Genomic DNA, 17,724 nt, shown 5'->3' with positions numbered 1-17,724 from the left:
TCTTCCAATTCTAATCCGTTTACTCCCAAACACAGCTCACATGGAGTCATTTTCCTATTTAAAACATTATGGTGGCTCCTTGGTTTCCCAAGTGTAAACTTCTCTGCCTGGGTTTCCAAGGCCTTATAATCTTCTCTAAACGTGAGTAGGTGCTTTCTCTCTCAATTTTAGTTTGCACAAGTAATCCACCTTCATTGTAGAAAATTTATACAAATGAAAAGAAAAAAGTCAGGATCACTAATAATCTCACCATTCAGGGATGGCCACTTTTAACGTATATTCTTCCAAATTACTTTATAGGACAGTGGTTCTCAAAGTGTGCCCCAAGGCTCCCTGGGAGTCCCTGCAACCCTTTCAGGGGGCTTTGAGGCCCTCTCTCTCCTAATTACATGTCTGTATGAACTAAAATCTCTTCGTGTTCTTCAACCAAAACAACATATCACAGCAGACTGTATGAAGAAGCAGATATGAAAATCAAGATGTCATTTATGAAACCAGACATTAAATAGATTTGCAAAGATATAAAACAATGACACCCTTCTCAATAATTTTTGAAAACGTAGTTTATTAAATAAAGATGTTTATTTAATATATAATGGGTTTGTTTTTAATGAATCAAATATTTTTATACTTCTCAGTTTTAATTCTTAAAATGATAAAAATCGATAGCTATAACCCACTTAAGCAAACCTGCTTTGGAGTTCTAAATAATTTTTAAAAGTGGAAAAAGGTCATAAGATCACAAAACTTAAGAACTGCTTTTCTAGAAGTTACACATAGTAATGTACACAAATTCATACACAAAACAGGACAGCTATCACATTTGTTATTTTGCCTGAAAATCAGCTAACTTCTTCTATGCCCTCTCATCCAAAGGAGACATTCTTTCCCAGTTATTCAACAGTCCCATTTAAATTTCCTGAGGTGGAACTGTATTTCCTCTTCTGTTAAATACTTGGCTGAAACAAAACCTCCTCCTTCTTCCAGATTTCAGAAACCAGCTACCTCATTAATGTTTAAAGTGGCTGCTGGTAACATTTTGGAGCAAGCTGACTCATTTTAGGATCTTGGAATCAATCGAGCTCATAATCTCTAACAATTGCTTGTTTAATATGCATTAAGTGTAATTTTCTCCTTGGCTTCCCTGGAGGGCAAGCTGCACCTTTCTGAGTCCAATTCTATAAACTTCTTTTGAACAAAGGTGCTAAATAAACCCCCTGCTATGGTGATCATTATCCACTCCGAGTGTGAAGAGGACGGCAGCCTGGACACACAAAAACGGATGACATTTACTGAGGATAAAGCAACACTTACATCACTTTCTTCCTCGCCTGGCCTTTATTCAGCATTGTGCGGAGGTAAACTATGATGAAAGGGAGCGCTGAGGGCTCCATAGCTGTTCTTTTTCACTTGGCAGTTTGACTTACGCTCAGTTTTATTTGGAAAGGTTGATTTTGTGGCTTAACAATCATGAATTTATACAGTATAGTTAAGTCACTGTGTTCGAGTTCTGTTTACTTAATCTAGACAGGCTGCCTTAAAGCAATGGTTGAAGAAGGTTATGAGCTTTACAGAAAAGTAGCATGACACAGAATAACCTGAAACCCAAAAGAGCTCTGAATTCTGCTTAGTTTCACGTGGGATTTTTTATTAGTAAATCGCGGCATAAATCTTTAAGCATAGGTCAGTGGTAGAGAAAAGCTTTTTATGAAAATGTTCAGCAGAAGTTAAACTAAATATACCTTTTTAAAAACTTTTGCTCCATGAAAACAAACAACAGTTCCCCAAGCCAGGTTTTGTTTCCGGTATTTTGTTAAACTGTGGGTTCCTATCTACTAATGGCATGTGAAATCAATTTATTGGAACAAAATAGCTTCTGTAAAAACAACCAAACAAGATAGACTATATTCAGGGCAGCTAACAAAGAAAGAATAAATATAACAACAATAATTTCATTAAAGCTTTTTGTTCAGAGGAACGTGTTCTCTGTGTATTTGTGTGTGTGTGTGTGTGTGTGTGTGTGTGGTGTGTCCAGGGTCACAATGCAAAATTTGTTATTGTTATTGTGGATTAAAATTTTAAAACTTTGAAAAGCACTACTCCTAAATCATACATATCTTCAAACTGTGTCTGCCTGAGGTTTACCTTGATGAACGGCTTTCAGGGGCCACCATCAGTCCCCATCCCTCAGGGAAATCCCAACTAGCCATGAATCTAGGGTCTGAAAAATCTGGACTCTCTGCAGTCTGATCTCACTGACGCATTTCAAACCATTAGAGTTGTCTTGTAGTGGCTCCAAAATTATGATTTTATTGCTGCAAGACACAGCTCCTGTCCCATTGCATTAAGGGAGGCCCCGAAGAGTTAAATTTAGAATCTCAGAGTGATAAACACCAAATTCATAACAGTGGCCTCTGCGTAGGGAAGGAAGAGAAGAAAAACATTAAAAAGTTAAGATTTACAAAGTCTGACTGGTGGGTTCGAGAGTGTTCACAATATTATTTCCTATACTTGTTTATATGTTTGATATATTTTTTAATAGAAAAAAGTATAAAAAAAAGAATGAAACCTGGAATCTCACAAACACATAAGGTTCTGTCTTTGTTAATAGTTTATATTCGTCCAGTTTACGGTTCATAAAGGTTATTCCATTCTCATTCCTATGATGTTTTAGCCACTGTAGAACAAAGGGCCCCCTGTTTATCTCCAGCTGGTCATCACACTGACACCAACAGTGCAGGGCTGTCCAGTCGTGTCAACCTGGCTCAGAACAGCTTTCCCCTGTTAGAGAATTTAGGTGCCCACAGACTCTAGGCTCTAACCTACAATCATCTCCTGGAAGCTCCACTGCCCAGGTTCATTGGAATGATTAAAATGGAGCATCTCAGAGGGTCACTGAAAAAACAACTGTTGCAACAACAAGAAGGGCAATTAATATTTCTTGTGGTTACTCCATTTCTTAAAAGTACAAGGAAGAAAAAAAAATGAGGCACCTTTTAAAGAGGAATGTATGTGAGAGATTTATCGACAGAAACGTAACCAGATAATTTCTACAAAATGTAACAGGAGCTATAGAAGAGAGATGCAGGAGGTGATATATGAAGAAGAAGAGTTCTTAGCCCAACCTAGGGGTCGGGGGTGCAATTCTAGAAGGATTCCAGGCTTAGAGGATAACTGAGCTGTACTCAGGAGGATTTAAATCACAGTTAAAAAATAAAATAACTTGACAGATTAGGATAATTTTCTAAGTTTTCTGTGTGTGTGTGTGTGTGTGTGTGTGTGCAGTTATAGGCTCACTCTTGTAAGTGAAGTGTGTATCCCTGTCACAGATCAACTTTGTGATCCTAGGCAAGCCATGTGGTCTTTCTGGATCCCTTTCTTTCCTCATCTATAGATCAAGACGGGGCTTAGCCTCCCCCTAGGGTCTGTGTGGGCAATAGGTCTATGACTCCATTATTCTTGACATGGGGTCACACGACTCGCTCAGCTGCTTTGATGCTCCATGGCTGCCCCACGGGTAGTAGAGGGTGAGACCTTCACTCACGATGCTCCATGCTCTGCTGCACAGAGCAGGGCAAAATAACAAAATAACACCTTCTTTTCCATGGCTATCAAACTGACCCTTTGAATAACAAATGTCATCTACCAACACAAAACACTTTCCACTTTGCTTTCCAGCTGTTTCATTCTAGTGTTATTCTAATTATTGCAAAGGTATAAAAGTAAAAATGTATACTGGACATTACTGCTTAATTCTAGTGTTATTCTAACTATTGCAAAGGAGTAAGTGTAAAAACGTATAGTGGGAATTACTGTGTTTGAAACCATTTGTTGGTGCAGCATCAGGCGCTCAGCACCCCAGGTCCCTACAAACACCTTCTGCCGGTTGCCAGAGCTTTCCTTCTTTGGGCAGAGAGAAAAAGGCACCGTGACTATCCCCTCTCTGGCTCTCTTGTAGCCCACTTCACACAGTCACAGCACAAAAACAGTACTTCTTTCTTTTTCTGGCATCGAGTTTTACAATAAACCCCAACTGAGTGAGCAAAACAACTTCTCATTTTGAGTCTTTTAAATAAACAAGCCCGCTTAAAAGAAAAGTAGCGCTGACCACATGCACACACCATGATTTAAGTGTACATAATTCCACACTAAAAAACAATTTACCCAGCCAGATAAAAGTTTGGGAAATATGAGCTTTTTTATTTTTAAGTTGTCGGTTTAAATCCAACTCCGATTAGCAGTTACTGAAGATTATTTCCAGCCATTTGGCCTCCTTGGAAGACTCAGTTGGTGATTCTAATCTTGAAGAAAATAATTTTTTTTTTTTTTTAGAGACAAGGTCTCATCCATCTCCCAGGCTGGAGTGCAGTGGCACTATCATAGCTCACTGCAGCCTTGAACTCCTGGGCTCAAGTGATCCTCCTGCCTCAGCCTCCCGAGTCACTGGGATTATATGAGCCACTATGCCTGGTGAAATAAATTTTTTAAAAAATACTGTCTAATACGGAACATGCCTAAACACTGGGCACATGGAATCTTTGAGCAATCCTTCCCAGTCACTGCTTTGAGGTTAATGTGGCCAAGAAAAGTCTCGATCACCTGCTGGTCTGCACAATGTAGTCAGCCCAGGGGTTAGGGAGCACTTGTCAGTTGAGCAAGGGCCCAATCCAGAAACTATCACCGTGATAGAACATCATGGTTTCCTTATTTGTGTGTGTGTATTTTAATATTCCAACCTTATCAATTTTGACCTTCTAATCCATGGCCAGCATTAACTATACCTTGTTATCCCCTATATAAAATAGTTTACTAACCAAATTTAGAATCTGAACACATTTGCTGAAGGAACATTATAACCCCCTTCAAGGAACAGACTCTTTTCTTGACTATTTTTACAGCACTTTTTATACACCAATAATTAATACAGCAATAATAATAAATGTTTTTAAAGTAAAAACAGGTCCGAAACAACATCTGTCTAGAAAACAGTTGGCTATTACCATCACCATTAGCATATATATATATATCATGTCTCGTTACTGTACACACTTGGGAAGAAACTGGGCTTAAAACATATACACACACATGTATATTTGACCCTCACTTAAACTAGCCTGCATCCTCACATGTTCCAAACGAGTAGCAATCATAAACTAGTATTGTAAGATATAACCACTTCATGCCTGTACCAGTTTAGAGTCATGCAGTTGGATAAACATGGAAATGGCACCAAGATTTCACATTCTGGGAAAGAGGCTTTTCTAGCTGTATTTCAAGGTTTCCTGCAAATCTGTGCGGGGACAGTCCTAGTTCTCTGGTCTCCAAAGTGAGCATCTCATGGCAGGGTGCAATACCTTCTGCCCACAGAGCCAAAGAAGACCACAGAGATGCAGCTGTTTATAATTCGAGCTCTATTCCAGGGGGCCATGGAGGGATTTCAGGGCATCTGTGCACTTCTGAATCGTCTACTCATTTTGGGTGATTGTGAAAATATAGATTTTTCTAGGGCAACAGCCCAGAGGTATTTTTCTTCAAATTTTCAAAAAAGCCTGTGATCCCCAAAAGGGTAAAGAAAACCCACTGAATTAGAAGAAAGAGGAAAAGGAGAAAGTAAGGGCAAGAAGGGGAACGAGCTAAAGGGACTGGTGAGAACAGCCGCCTGTTCTAAGTGACGAAGGCTAGAAAAGACTCAAGCAAATGGAGACAGGGAGAAGGCAGAGGTGAGAGGCTATGGCTAACATGTCCTGCGTATGTCATGGTAAGTGCTTTATGTGCATTTACTCACAGAATCACTGCCACAGCTGTGTGTGGTCACCCCGCTTTACAAGTGGGGAAACTGAGGCACACAGAGATTAAGTAGCTTGCCCAAGCTCACACAGCTAGTAAGTGGGAGCGCCAGGATTCAGACCCTGGCAGTCTGGCTCCAGACCCACCCCTTAGCCATCGTACCATAATCCTGCTCACAAAGGAGACGGGAGGAAAGCAGGCATGGGAGTGTCCCCCGACAAGCCTAGACGGAAAACAAAAGACCCCCTGACCCAAGGCTGGACCTGAGCTGTACTGCAAGGGAAGAGAATGGGGGAAAGAGCCTGGATAGCAGGAAGGTGGGAGAGAAGCCCTCCAAAGTCTCCTCAATCCCCACAATGTTGTGGTTCTAAAGGGCACGGAGCACAACACAGGTATTGGCTGCATGTCCCAAAGGAAGGGACAGACCAGAGCCGAGCCGTGTCCGTCAGCCACCACTGGCTCCTTCACAGGCGCCAGTGTGCCCACAGTGAATGCCCACCATGTGCCAGCCCTGCCTGCTGGGAGTCGCCCTTACGGAGCTTAGAAACTTGTCTGGATATGAAACAAGTTAACATGAACAAGCCATGAAACACAGTGCAGGAAACTAGCGTAACAGAGGGGCAGGGACCTGCCTGGACCTACTGGTGCCCATTCACTGAGGAGGGAACCGTGAGACCAAGAAGCCCTGACAAAAATGCTAAGAGGGGGCCCCGGGGCGGGGAGACTCTGGTGCGTCTGGGTAACTGCAGGAAAGCCGTGGCCAAGGCAGAGCGCGCAAGGGAGGGAGTGGCTGGAGGTGAGCCAAGGGAAGGCTTTGAATGGGCTTCCGAAGTAAAAAATAGTTAATGATCTGACTAATATTTTTAAATGATCACACTAGCTGCTTATGTGGAGAATGGATGGGACAGGACAGCAAGGAGCAGATAGGGGCAGGCCTGTCCCTCTGGTCACAGGAAGGGAGGATGTTCCCGTCCAGCCTCTGAGGTGGCACTGAAGTCAGCGGGTTTGGGGGGAGCAGGGCTGAGAGGTTTGAGGATCAAGGAAAAGCTGGGAAGTAGGGGACCGTGGGGAAGCAGGAGTGTGTAGAAGACGAAAGACAAACTCCAACAGGGGCCAGGCAGCCAGCAGGGCCGATAACAAAGGCAGCGCCAGGGCCCCACTCTGAGGAGCTTCAGAAAAGCTACCTCTGCTCTCAGAAATCAAGGAGCACTGCAATTTTAGGTTGCTTAGTCTGAAACTAGAGTTGGTACTGCTGGGCTCTTTTTCTCTTTTATGATATAGGAGGTGACCAGAGCTGGATAAAGAAGCAGAATGGGCCTGTGATATTAGCACTCTGGGTGGTGGAGGCAGGAGGATTGCCTGAGGTCAGGAGTTCAAGACCAGACTGAGCAAGATCGAGACCCCATCTCTACAAAAAATAGAAAAATCAGCCGGGCATAGAGGCACGCACCTGTAGTCTCAGCTACTCAGGAGGTTGAGGCAGGAGGATCAATTGAGCCCAGGAGTTTGAGGTTGCTGTGAGCTATGATGATGCCACTGCACTTCACCCAAGGCAACAGAGTGAGACTCTGTCTCAAAAAAAAAAAAAAAAAAAGCAGAATGGCTGGGCAGGTACCTGGGCACTTACCTATAAGAGTTGCAAAAATATCACTGCAATCAACTCTCAAATTATAAATTGGTCAAATTCCTACTAAAGCAGGCAGTGCCCTTGAGTGGGAAAAAAATAACACTCCTAAATACTTTTTGTGATGAGCATAGCACTCAGCACTTAGAAGTGGGGAAGCCAGAAGAAATTCTGAAAAGGTAACACGGTGTATTCATGATCTTTACAGAAAGAAGTGATTAACTCGATTGTCTTTTGAACCCTTTCAATATCATAGCTTAGAGCTGTTAGGAACTGGGCTGCACAGCAGGAGGTGGGCAGCGGCTGGTGAGCAAGCGAAGCTTCATCTGTATTTACAGCCCTGGCACCGCCTAACCTCTGCCTCCTGTCAGATCAGCTGCAGCATTAGATTCTCACAGGAGTGGGAACCGTGCTGTAAACTGTATGCGAAAGACTTAGGTCGCTGGCTTCTTATGAGAATCTAATGCCTGACGATCTGAGCTGGAGCTGAGGCAGTGATGCTGGCGCTGGAGAGTGGCTGCAAATACAGATTATCATTAGCAGAGAGATTTGCACAATAAATGTAATGCGCTTGCATTATCCTCAAACCAGCCCCCCCGCCCCTCCCAATGGGTTCCTGGAAAAATTGTCTTCCATGAACCTGGTTCCTGGTGCCAAAAAGGTTGGGTTGGGGACCCCTGAGCTTAGAGGAGGGGACTGGAGATAAACACTTTCACATCCTTGGAAGGATGCATATGAAACTGACCACATCAGTTGCCTTTGGAAAGGGAATGACGGCCCCAGAAGGAGAAGGGTGGAACGCATTGCACTTTGCAATTTGTATCAACTGAAAAATGCCTCCAGAGACAGAAAAATCACAATAGAAAACTGAGAAGAGGACTGTAGAAAAGTGGGAAATAGTTTGCCCACTGTTTTCTCCAAGCATTGATTCTGCTTCAGAAGAAAAATCATAATTGAATTTCTTCTTGAATAAACTTTTTATTAACAAAATATTGATTCCCCCCAACCCTTCCTCAACACATTTTTAAGCAGTCCATATGATTTATCTCTCTGAGGTGCCCACATATCTTGGTCCATCCCTTGTTAAGACTACAGGAGGACTAGATTTCCTGTATCCATGCAGAAAGGAGTGTCCTATTCACTCTAAAATGTGTCTCCATGTTTCTTTAACATACAGATAAGTCTTGCATTTCCAGGTAGACAGTGGGTATCTTATGAACAGGGACAACCCATTCACCAGGAGCTCTTATTTGTCCTAAAACTTTAATTAAATAGCCAGAACTCAGCAGAGAAACAAGATAACAGAATCAAAATCGTCCTTCAACCCAAATAGGGTTACAATAGAGTACCCTGTTTTAGACAACATCCTTAATATAGACCTCATCTAACATGCTGTTTTATTTGTATTACAGTGCTTTGATGGAAATTTCATGTATACACAAATTTCCATCATCACATTACTGACAATGTAATTCTTCCTTTCTTTCCTCGCATATTTGTAACTCTTAATGTGTTTCTAAAACATCCCACATTCTTAAGGAGAATAAGAATCAAAGCCAACTACTTCAGCATAAGTGATTTATCAATTACAAATTGAAGATCCTTAGATATCTATTTTTACTGATTAGTTTATAAACTGGTGAATAACTATTGGCCTTAAAATAAAACAATCAAACTTTCTGTGCCTTAGCAACTGCAAAAAGAATAAACTAGATCTTATGCAACAAAAGGTGTCCCCACTCCAGCAATTCTGACCCATGAAAATCTGGGTTTACCACAAATATAAACTTAGGAAAGATTATTTGTCTTACAAAATGAGTCATAATACATGTAAAAGTATGATTCAATTTACAAAAATCTGATTCACATACAGCTTTTTCAGGAATAAATATCCTTTCACTCAATAAATATTTACCAAGCTCATGCCGTGCTGCAGTTCTGAGTTAACTGCTAAACTTTACAAATTTTACTTGTAAAGGTATATATAATTCTTTGGTTTAAAACAATGGAGACCATTTAGTAGAATTAAGAGATCTCATTTACATATCTACTTCCCAAATATAATTCTAACTTTAAAAATGTATTGTGTCCATCTTATCATCTTAATGTTTTTCTTGGGCGCTGAAGAATACCACTGTTAGCAAACTGCAGAACAAATCAAATTAGTTTTGGGGACACTTTATCTTATAAACTCTTTGCCCATCAAAACACCAAACATCCTTAAAACTTTAAGAATTTTACAACCGGTCCAGCTTTTTTGTAAACAATACAATATTATTTTACTGCTGTAGTCAATGAACCACTTTTTAAAAATGTTCCCAGCATGTCTCTCAGAAAACAGATAAGCTGTATTATTCAAAATATCAGATGATATCCACATAGAATAGCTTAGCTCAAATTTGGAAAAGGGGTATTTATAAAAAAACAAACAAACAGGTGTTTAAAATTGGTTTTATAGGTAGCTAGGCATACTCAACTTTCTTCTCAGTGTTGTAAAGCCACCTTGGGACAGCTTGGATGCCAATTTTTAACCATGATGAGTGTTCAGGAACAAGAGAAATGAGCTTCCCTTCAAAACACACACACACACACACACACACTTTGGTTCTCTGAGATATACAACCCTTGAGAAGAATGAATGGCCATTTTGCCCGGCACTATCAAAAACATTTTACTATCTTTCCCTGTGCTTAGGAATAGAAATTATTTCTAAAAACCCCTTTAAAATCTCTTCTGGGAAGCCGTCCTGAAGTACTTCTCAACACTCTTATTCATTCTGTGATTCAGCCAGCAAGTATTTATTGAGGCTCTACCCGTGTTGGGTTCTGTGCCACGAGCAATAGTTTCCCAGACTCAAACTCGTCATTACTTAAGGAATAAAAAGAATTCTACATCAGGACACAATGCCATTAACCTCCTTCAAATATTTAGGGTCTTAAAATGTAATAAAAGATATTGGTGGGGGTGCTATTTCTGGTCTTACTAAATGGTTTACTGGGGGAGGCAGTGCTATGTTGCTTTGTTTTATTTTGTTTTTATTTTTATTTATTTATTTTTTAATTTTTTCCCGGACACTTCTAAAACTGTATGTTTTTATTTTAAACATAGGTAGCAACAGAATGATTTTGTTGTAGACAGTCTGAACCTCTGGGCCAGCAGAGAAGCAATGTAATTTCTTCATTTTACCAGGCCTGGCGAGCACCATGGTCTGGAACTGGCACTCACAGGACAGCTTCCCTGGTTCCCTGGGACAGAGCTGGATGGACTCTAAGGCATAAGCTGAGTTGCTCCAACTTGCTACATTTTCTCTAGGTGTAGCTCTCTGAAAATGCAGGTACGGTGTGGCTGAAGGGACGACACCAATTAGAGTCCTAGTATTCCTGCCCTGCATATTCCTCTACTCTTTCCATTTGGCATCTGTTAATTGCTACATTCCCACCGCACAAACAAGTGCTTCTTTAGACCCGCGTTTTGGATTCTTACTGTAGGGAAAGAATTCCAGAAATTAAAAACAAAACAAAATAAAAAACTGAATCCGTACTGGGGTAAGATTGAGCTCATCCACTGTAATGAGCTCTGTACCTTCTCAAGCCAGAAAGACACACAGACAATGACAGAGGGTGAGACCATGTTGGAAATATTTTAGCAACAATGAATGATGATGGTGTTGTTGAAATACATGTAAAATGGCATGACCGGGTGACCAGGCTTGATGTACCAACTGACTTGAGAGATTAAACTGGAGCCACACAGGTCAGACAGTGGTAAGGAAAGTGCCTTACAAGTCATGTCTGATCACCCATTAACCAGGAGGATATCCATGAATAATGAAGTTGTTCATCGTACAGAGCAGAAATCCTTCCTATGCAGATTTAGCCACTGAGTCTAGTTGGACAAGTAGATTTCTATGTGCTGAGGAGTCATGAAACACAGCAAGAGCCAAGATGGGATACACCAGCATACAGGAATACTACCCTAGCCAGTGTCAGGAAAATATCTGAAAGACATTCTCAACGTTAAAAATGATGAAAAAGTCCACAAAGTTCTTCCCATGTAGCCTTAGATTAAAAGGGCCACATTTTGACACAGTCAACCAAAACTTTCCATCAAACAGACTGCTTGTATAAATTTAACCAATCGGCCGGGCGCGGTGGCTCACGCCTGTAATCCTAGCACTCTGGGAGGCCGAGGCGGGTGGATCGCTCAAGGTCAGGAGTTCGAGACCAGCCTGAGTGAGACCCCGTCTCTACTAAAAATAGAAAGACATTATATGGACAACTAAAAATCTATATAGAAAAAATTAGCCGGGCATGGTGGCGCATGCCTGTAGTCCCAGCTACTCGGGAGGCTGAGGCAGTAGGATCGCTTAAGCCGAGGAGTCTGAGGTTGCTGTGAGCTAAGCTGACGCCACGGCACTCACTCTAGCCTGGGCAACAAAGTGAGACTCTGTCTCAAAAAAAAAAAAAATAAATAAAAAAAATAAATTTAACCAATCCTTTGAGCTTTAAAATCGACATCACCAACTGTCCATAAAAATTCCGGTCTTTTGAGAATGAAATGTGTCAGGCTCCATCAGGAACAAGAGAGCTGTTTTCTTAGTAGGCTTAAGTTTTACTTAGTAGATAATTTCTCAGTGATGCTTAACTTTAAAATAATCCAGCATGAAGCCATAACTGAGGTAGATGAATAGTTGTACCCTTGAGCAGCAAAGCAAAGAGAATAATAAGCAAGAAGTACTTTCAAGCAAAGAAACTGTGAAGGCATTCCTACTCAAGATCTCAAACAGAATACAGGACAACTCAGTGTTCTCCAGTCTTCGAGAAATGCTGGCACTTTATAGGGCTAGAAATTTTTAGTTGTAAAATTAGAAGATAATTAGAAATCATTAATATGTCATCATATGATTTACTAAATTAATAGACTTATTGTTGAAAACCTAAATTTTGTCTGATATGGCAAGTATTGATAAGAATGTGATTAATAAGAATTTGTAGGAATAGTTGGATCGAATGCTTTGGAAATGATTTGCCATCATTGTGTAAAGCTGAATTTGCATAACACAAGAATTAGCAATTCCACAACCTAGTATATAACCTAGACTAGTTTTCAAACCTCAGGTAGCAATGGTTAATGAAATCAACTTATTGGGTCTCAACCTGCATTTTAAAAAAATAGATTGGAATTTATCGGTCATTGTTCATAGTAGAGAAAAATATTATTTCTTAAAGTCTTTTAAGAGATAGAGGTATTCATGTATATGACCTGTTGGGTTATATTTCAAAATTTTTTGAAAGGCACTTCCCTAAAGAAACTATTTCACATACTATAACATTCATAGCAGCATTACTCAAAATAGCAAGCATCTGGAAATAACCCAAACATCTATCCACTAAAGGATGAATAAATAAATGATGAAATAATCTTACAATGGAATAGTACATAGTAATAAAAATATATTAACTATATCTACAAACAAGGGTTAATCTTAGAAACATAACGTTAAGTGAAAAACAATGGAGCCTAGAAGACTAGAGTATGAAATAATTTTAATAAAGTTTAAAAACAAACAAAAACTACATATCATGGAGAAAGAGATGTTGATTAAATTATATTTTAAAAATCAAGATAATAAAACACAAAATCCAAGGTATTAATACTTCCAGGCAGGAGGCAGAGGAATAGCACAACAGGAAGATATGGCATTAGTAATGTTGCATTTTACATTATCATATTATATGTGGTATTATATAATGTTCCACCATAACTTTCAGAAATGCTCCACATAGTCTTTTGAATGCATTAAATATTACATAATAAAATATTTTAATTAATTTACAACAAATTCTTAGAGGACATGTATAACATGGTCCCTATTGTTTTTTATTTGACACATAATAATTGTACCTATTTATGGGGTACATAGTGCTGTTTCAATATATTCAATGTATAGTGATCAGATCAGGGTAATTAACAATATTTGTCAGCAGATAGAACTTTGACAACCAAAGTCCAATGAAAGATTAAGAAAAGATAAGAATCCTCATCTATAATTACAATAGCTTTACAACAGTGAATAAGAAGGTTAAGAACAAGTATTAATTGAGCATCCACTATCCACAAATTATAAAGTCACAAAGCTGACACCTGGAACACTTAGTGAGCAGCCCCAGAGTTAGGTTATTTGCTGTGGACTGTAATCCCTTTCCTGGCACCGTGTCTTCATCCATGCCTCTCTGCTCCCTGACCTCTGCATCTCGCCTCTGCGAAGTCTAGTCACCTACACAGAGTCCTTCTGGGCCCTGCCTGAAACTTTGCATGTCTCATATGTCACTTAGCCCATGTGGCTTTGTGCTGATTGGGGCCCCAGTGGGGAATCCACCTCCCCTGAGGCTGTGGCCCCTTTAACCCCCAAGTGAAGTCTCACAGAGAATCCTGAGTCAACCCATCAGGAAGACGGCAGTAAAGAAAGCCCTCGTTGATACATCTTACCACCCCAAGAACACTACTTGGCTGTGATTTATGATAGATTCTTTTAGTCACACTCTCTCTCCTTCCATGGCAAGGATGGCTCTCAGTTTTCCTGAATGGCCTGGTAGTGGGGGGCTCCAAACTGCCTCCTACCTACCACTCACCCCAACCTCCTGCAGTCAGCTCCAGCCAGCACTTGTCAACTTCAGGTCATGTCAACCAGCCGGATTCCTCCACCATTCCATCAACCCTAGATTCTCCAGTCTACATCTTCCTCAGTGTTCCCAGAGCATCCCTTTCCTAAGGCATCCCAACTTTCTACATTCATGGGTACCAATGATTCTCTGACTATCAACAATACTGTGATCTACACCCTTACTAAAACAGGAGCTCCCACACATCTCTGTATCCATCAAAGAGTCCAACACAGATTTCTCAACCTCAGCAACTCCTGACATCTGGAGCTAGATCCTTGTGTGAGAGACTGTCCTGTGCATTACAGGATGTTTAGCAGCCTCCCTGGCCTCTATCCACTAGATGCATAGCACACACTCCCACCAGATTGCGACAACCAAAAACCTCTCAAGATATTGTCAAATGGCCCCTGTCGCCCTCTGTTGAGAACCACTGGTTTAACATAAATCATGATTCTGCTTGATAATCACAAGACCTTTTAATGCGCATAATTGTTAAATAAAAATGAAGTAGAATTCCAGGGAAAGATGTGTTCATTGTGGATTTAAATATTCAGAGAGAACTTGCTCTAGTAATGGCTGCACCATGGCTTAAGTTGTGAATCACAGGCACAGTAAATTCAGTGCTTTTTTTTTTTTTTTTTTAAGTTGGCCTAGGGACTGGTACCCAGTGCAGTTATTTAGGCTGAAGATACTATTATAGATCATGGTTTTTATATTCTGATATTAATCCACTTGAAAGAAACGGCATTTTTCTGGGAAGCTTAAGACATTGTGATTTAAGGTTATTCTGAATCACCTTCATAAAGGTCAAAGGGTTCAGACTTGAGTTATTGTCACAGAAAGAGAAGAATCGCAGTTTCCTATTTATGTTGCCTAAATCAACGAGTAATGTGCAGTTACAAAATAGATTGGAAAAGACTTAGTTTTAAATTGACAAATACAAAAGGGAAAACATTAACCTCTCCCCCTTACTCTCTCATTCTACTCACCCAGCTGCCAATTCTGTTGAGTTTCTACTTTCTAAACATCTTCCCAAGCTACTTCTTCCTTTCCACCCTTTGATTTCCCCCCACTCCTCCCAAATCTCTTCTACAGATTCCTCAACTTCTAAAACACATATTTGATCCTACCATTCTCATTTTAACACATACCGGAACTCCCTGTACCATGTTTGTAAATGCTAAGAATTTCCTTTCTTCTCTTCCCTTCCCTGCAATTAGTGTTCATGAAAGACAAAAAAACAAAACAAACAAACAAAAAAAACCCACTAGAAAAACATTAAAAAGTTCCTAAAAAGAAGGCTCAAATAACCACTGTTAATCCACCCAGAGAAAATAATCACTATTAACATTTTTGTGTTTTTCTTTCTTATCTTTCTTCCTAAATAAACATACATTTAAAATAAAAATTCATGTATAGATATGTCATACTCTGCCTTTTTCAGTGAATGACATACTACAAGCATTTTTATGCTATTAAATACTTTATGTTTTAAAAATTTTGTGGCAGCCAAAGTAGTACCCAACTTTAATTTTAATTCTAAGTTGCATTTGAACTTCATCTGCAATACTTTCTTGGGTCATAATTTGAAAAAAAAAAACAGATTTAGAGTACTCTATGTATAGATTTTACAAGTTGGTTTTTAACAATTTCAGAGTAATTGCTAAAACAAAAACAAAACCTAGAGGCATTTTCCCTCTAGTCATCAATAAATTTGTCAAAGCCTTTTACAGTTCTAATTCCATAAGTTCTATGGTAAGCTATTTTTCTTACAAAAATTAAAGCATTATAGATCAGGCTAAATCTCATCTAACTAACCATCAACCACAATTCCCAAATCCTTGTGCATGCTCTCGTGTGATGAGTATTATTAGTTTGGGCTTACTTCTAGATATTTAACTCAGCATATCCTTACATATAGAGGGCCTTACAAAAAATATAGTATTAATTTGAATTTTTAAAAGTATTTAATCATTCTGCAAGTTGCTTGAGGGTATTTTTTGTTGGTTTTATATAAGTCTACTCTGTTTCTTGTAACTGCTTCATAGTATGCCATACGGTAACAAAACCCTTTCCACTTAAGCCCAACCTTCTAATAAAGGGAGTCTGCCACAGTGTAGAAAACCTAAAATATATTCATGTGTGTCTGTTTGAAAACTGGCATCAACTGAAAGAATGTGGGATATCTTGACAGGAGATTCTAAATTAAACATTTTCCTAAGTAAAAAAGATTAATATAAAATTTGATAACCCACTTTTTGTAAAAATAGAACAAAGGAAATGTTTCTATATTTAAAAAACACTAATGAAATACAACTGTTACATGATTGGGTAAAAAAGGTATATTGCATTTGCCTTTTCAGTTATAATTGCTCAATTTATGCAGTTCCTGACTTACAAGGAGTTATTTATCCAAAGTTCGTTAGTGAGAACATTCCAGGGTGTTGGAAATGTCCTATGTCTTAATAAGGGCATGGATTACCCTTGTTAGGGGTATGCAACACAGAAGTTGAGTTTTGGTCTACACAGAAAGAAGTTGAAAATTTTAACTGCCTTATAAATATTAAAGAAACTGAATTCACAATTAAAAACTTTCCCTGGAAGAAATCACCAGGCCCAGACAGTTTCACTGGCAAATTCTATCAAACATTTAAAGAAGAAATAATACACAAACTGTTTAGAATATAAAGGAGGGAACAGTTCCCAGCTCATTTTACGAGACCAGCATAACCCTGCTACAAAAATCTGATAAGGATATCATAATAAAAAAGAAAACACAGACAAATACTATTCAGAAACATAGATGCAAATATCCTTAACAAAATATTAGCAAATCACAACTACCAGTATAAGAAAAGTTAACACATTATGGCCAAGTGACATTTATCACAGAAATGCAAAACCAGTATTACCTTTGAAAATAAATCAGCATGTTTCTCCATATTTACAGAATAAAGGAAAAAATATCATATTATCATCTTAATTGATGCAGAAAAAACATTTGACAAAATTCAACACCTACTCATGACTTTTAAAAGATTATTAACTCTCAGAAAACTAGAAATGGGATGAAATTTCCACAGTCTGTACAGGGCACCTACAAACTAGCTAACATAAGAATTAGTGGTGGTAAAAATAAATAAATAAATAAATAAACATTATTTAAAATCTCCAAAAAAAAATAAATAAATAAAAAATAAAAAAGAATTAGTGGTGAATGCTTTCCAATAAGATTGGAAACAAAGCAAGAAAATCCACTCTCACCACTGCTATTCACAACTGGATGAATGTCCTAGCCAGTGCAACAAAGCAAGAAAAGAAACAGGCATAAAGATTAAAAATGAAAATGTAAAACTGTCTGTATTCACAGGTAACAGAAAAAACAAAAGAGGAAGGAAATTCTAAAGAATCTACAAAAAAAAAAACTATTAAAACTAATTAATGAATTTAGTAAATTGCCAAATACAAGGTAGATATACAAAAACAACTAAAGTCCTATTTACCAGCAGCAAACAAGTAGAAAATTAAGTAAATGAAAACACTTACAGTAGCATCAAAACCCACAAAACAGGAATAAATTTAACAAAAAATGGGAAAGGACTCAACAAGGACAACTGCAAAACACTGCAGAAAGAAATTAAATGGAAA

The sequence above is a fragment of the Eulemur rufifrons genome, chromosome 4 (assembly GCF_041146395.1).
Source record: "Eulemur rufifrons isolate Redbay chromosome 4, OSU_ERuf_1, whole genome shotgun sequence".
Classification (NCBI taxonomy): domain Eukaryota; kingdom Metazoa; phylum Chordata; class Mammalia; order Primates; family Lemuridae; genus Eulemur; species Eulemur rufifrons.
The sequence above is the reverse complement of the archived record's forward strand: the minus strand, read 5'-3'. Positions refer to the sequence as shown.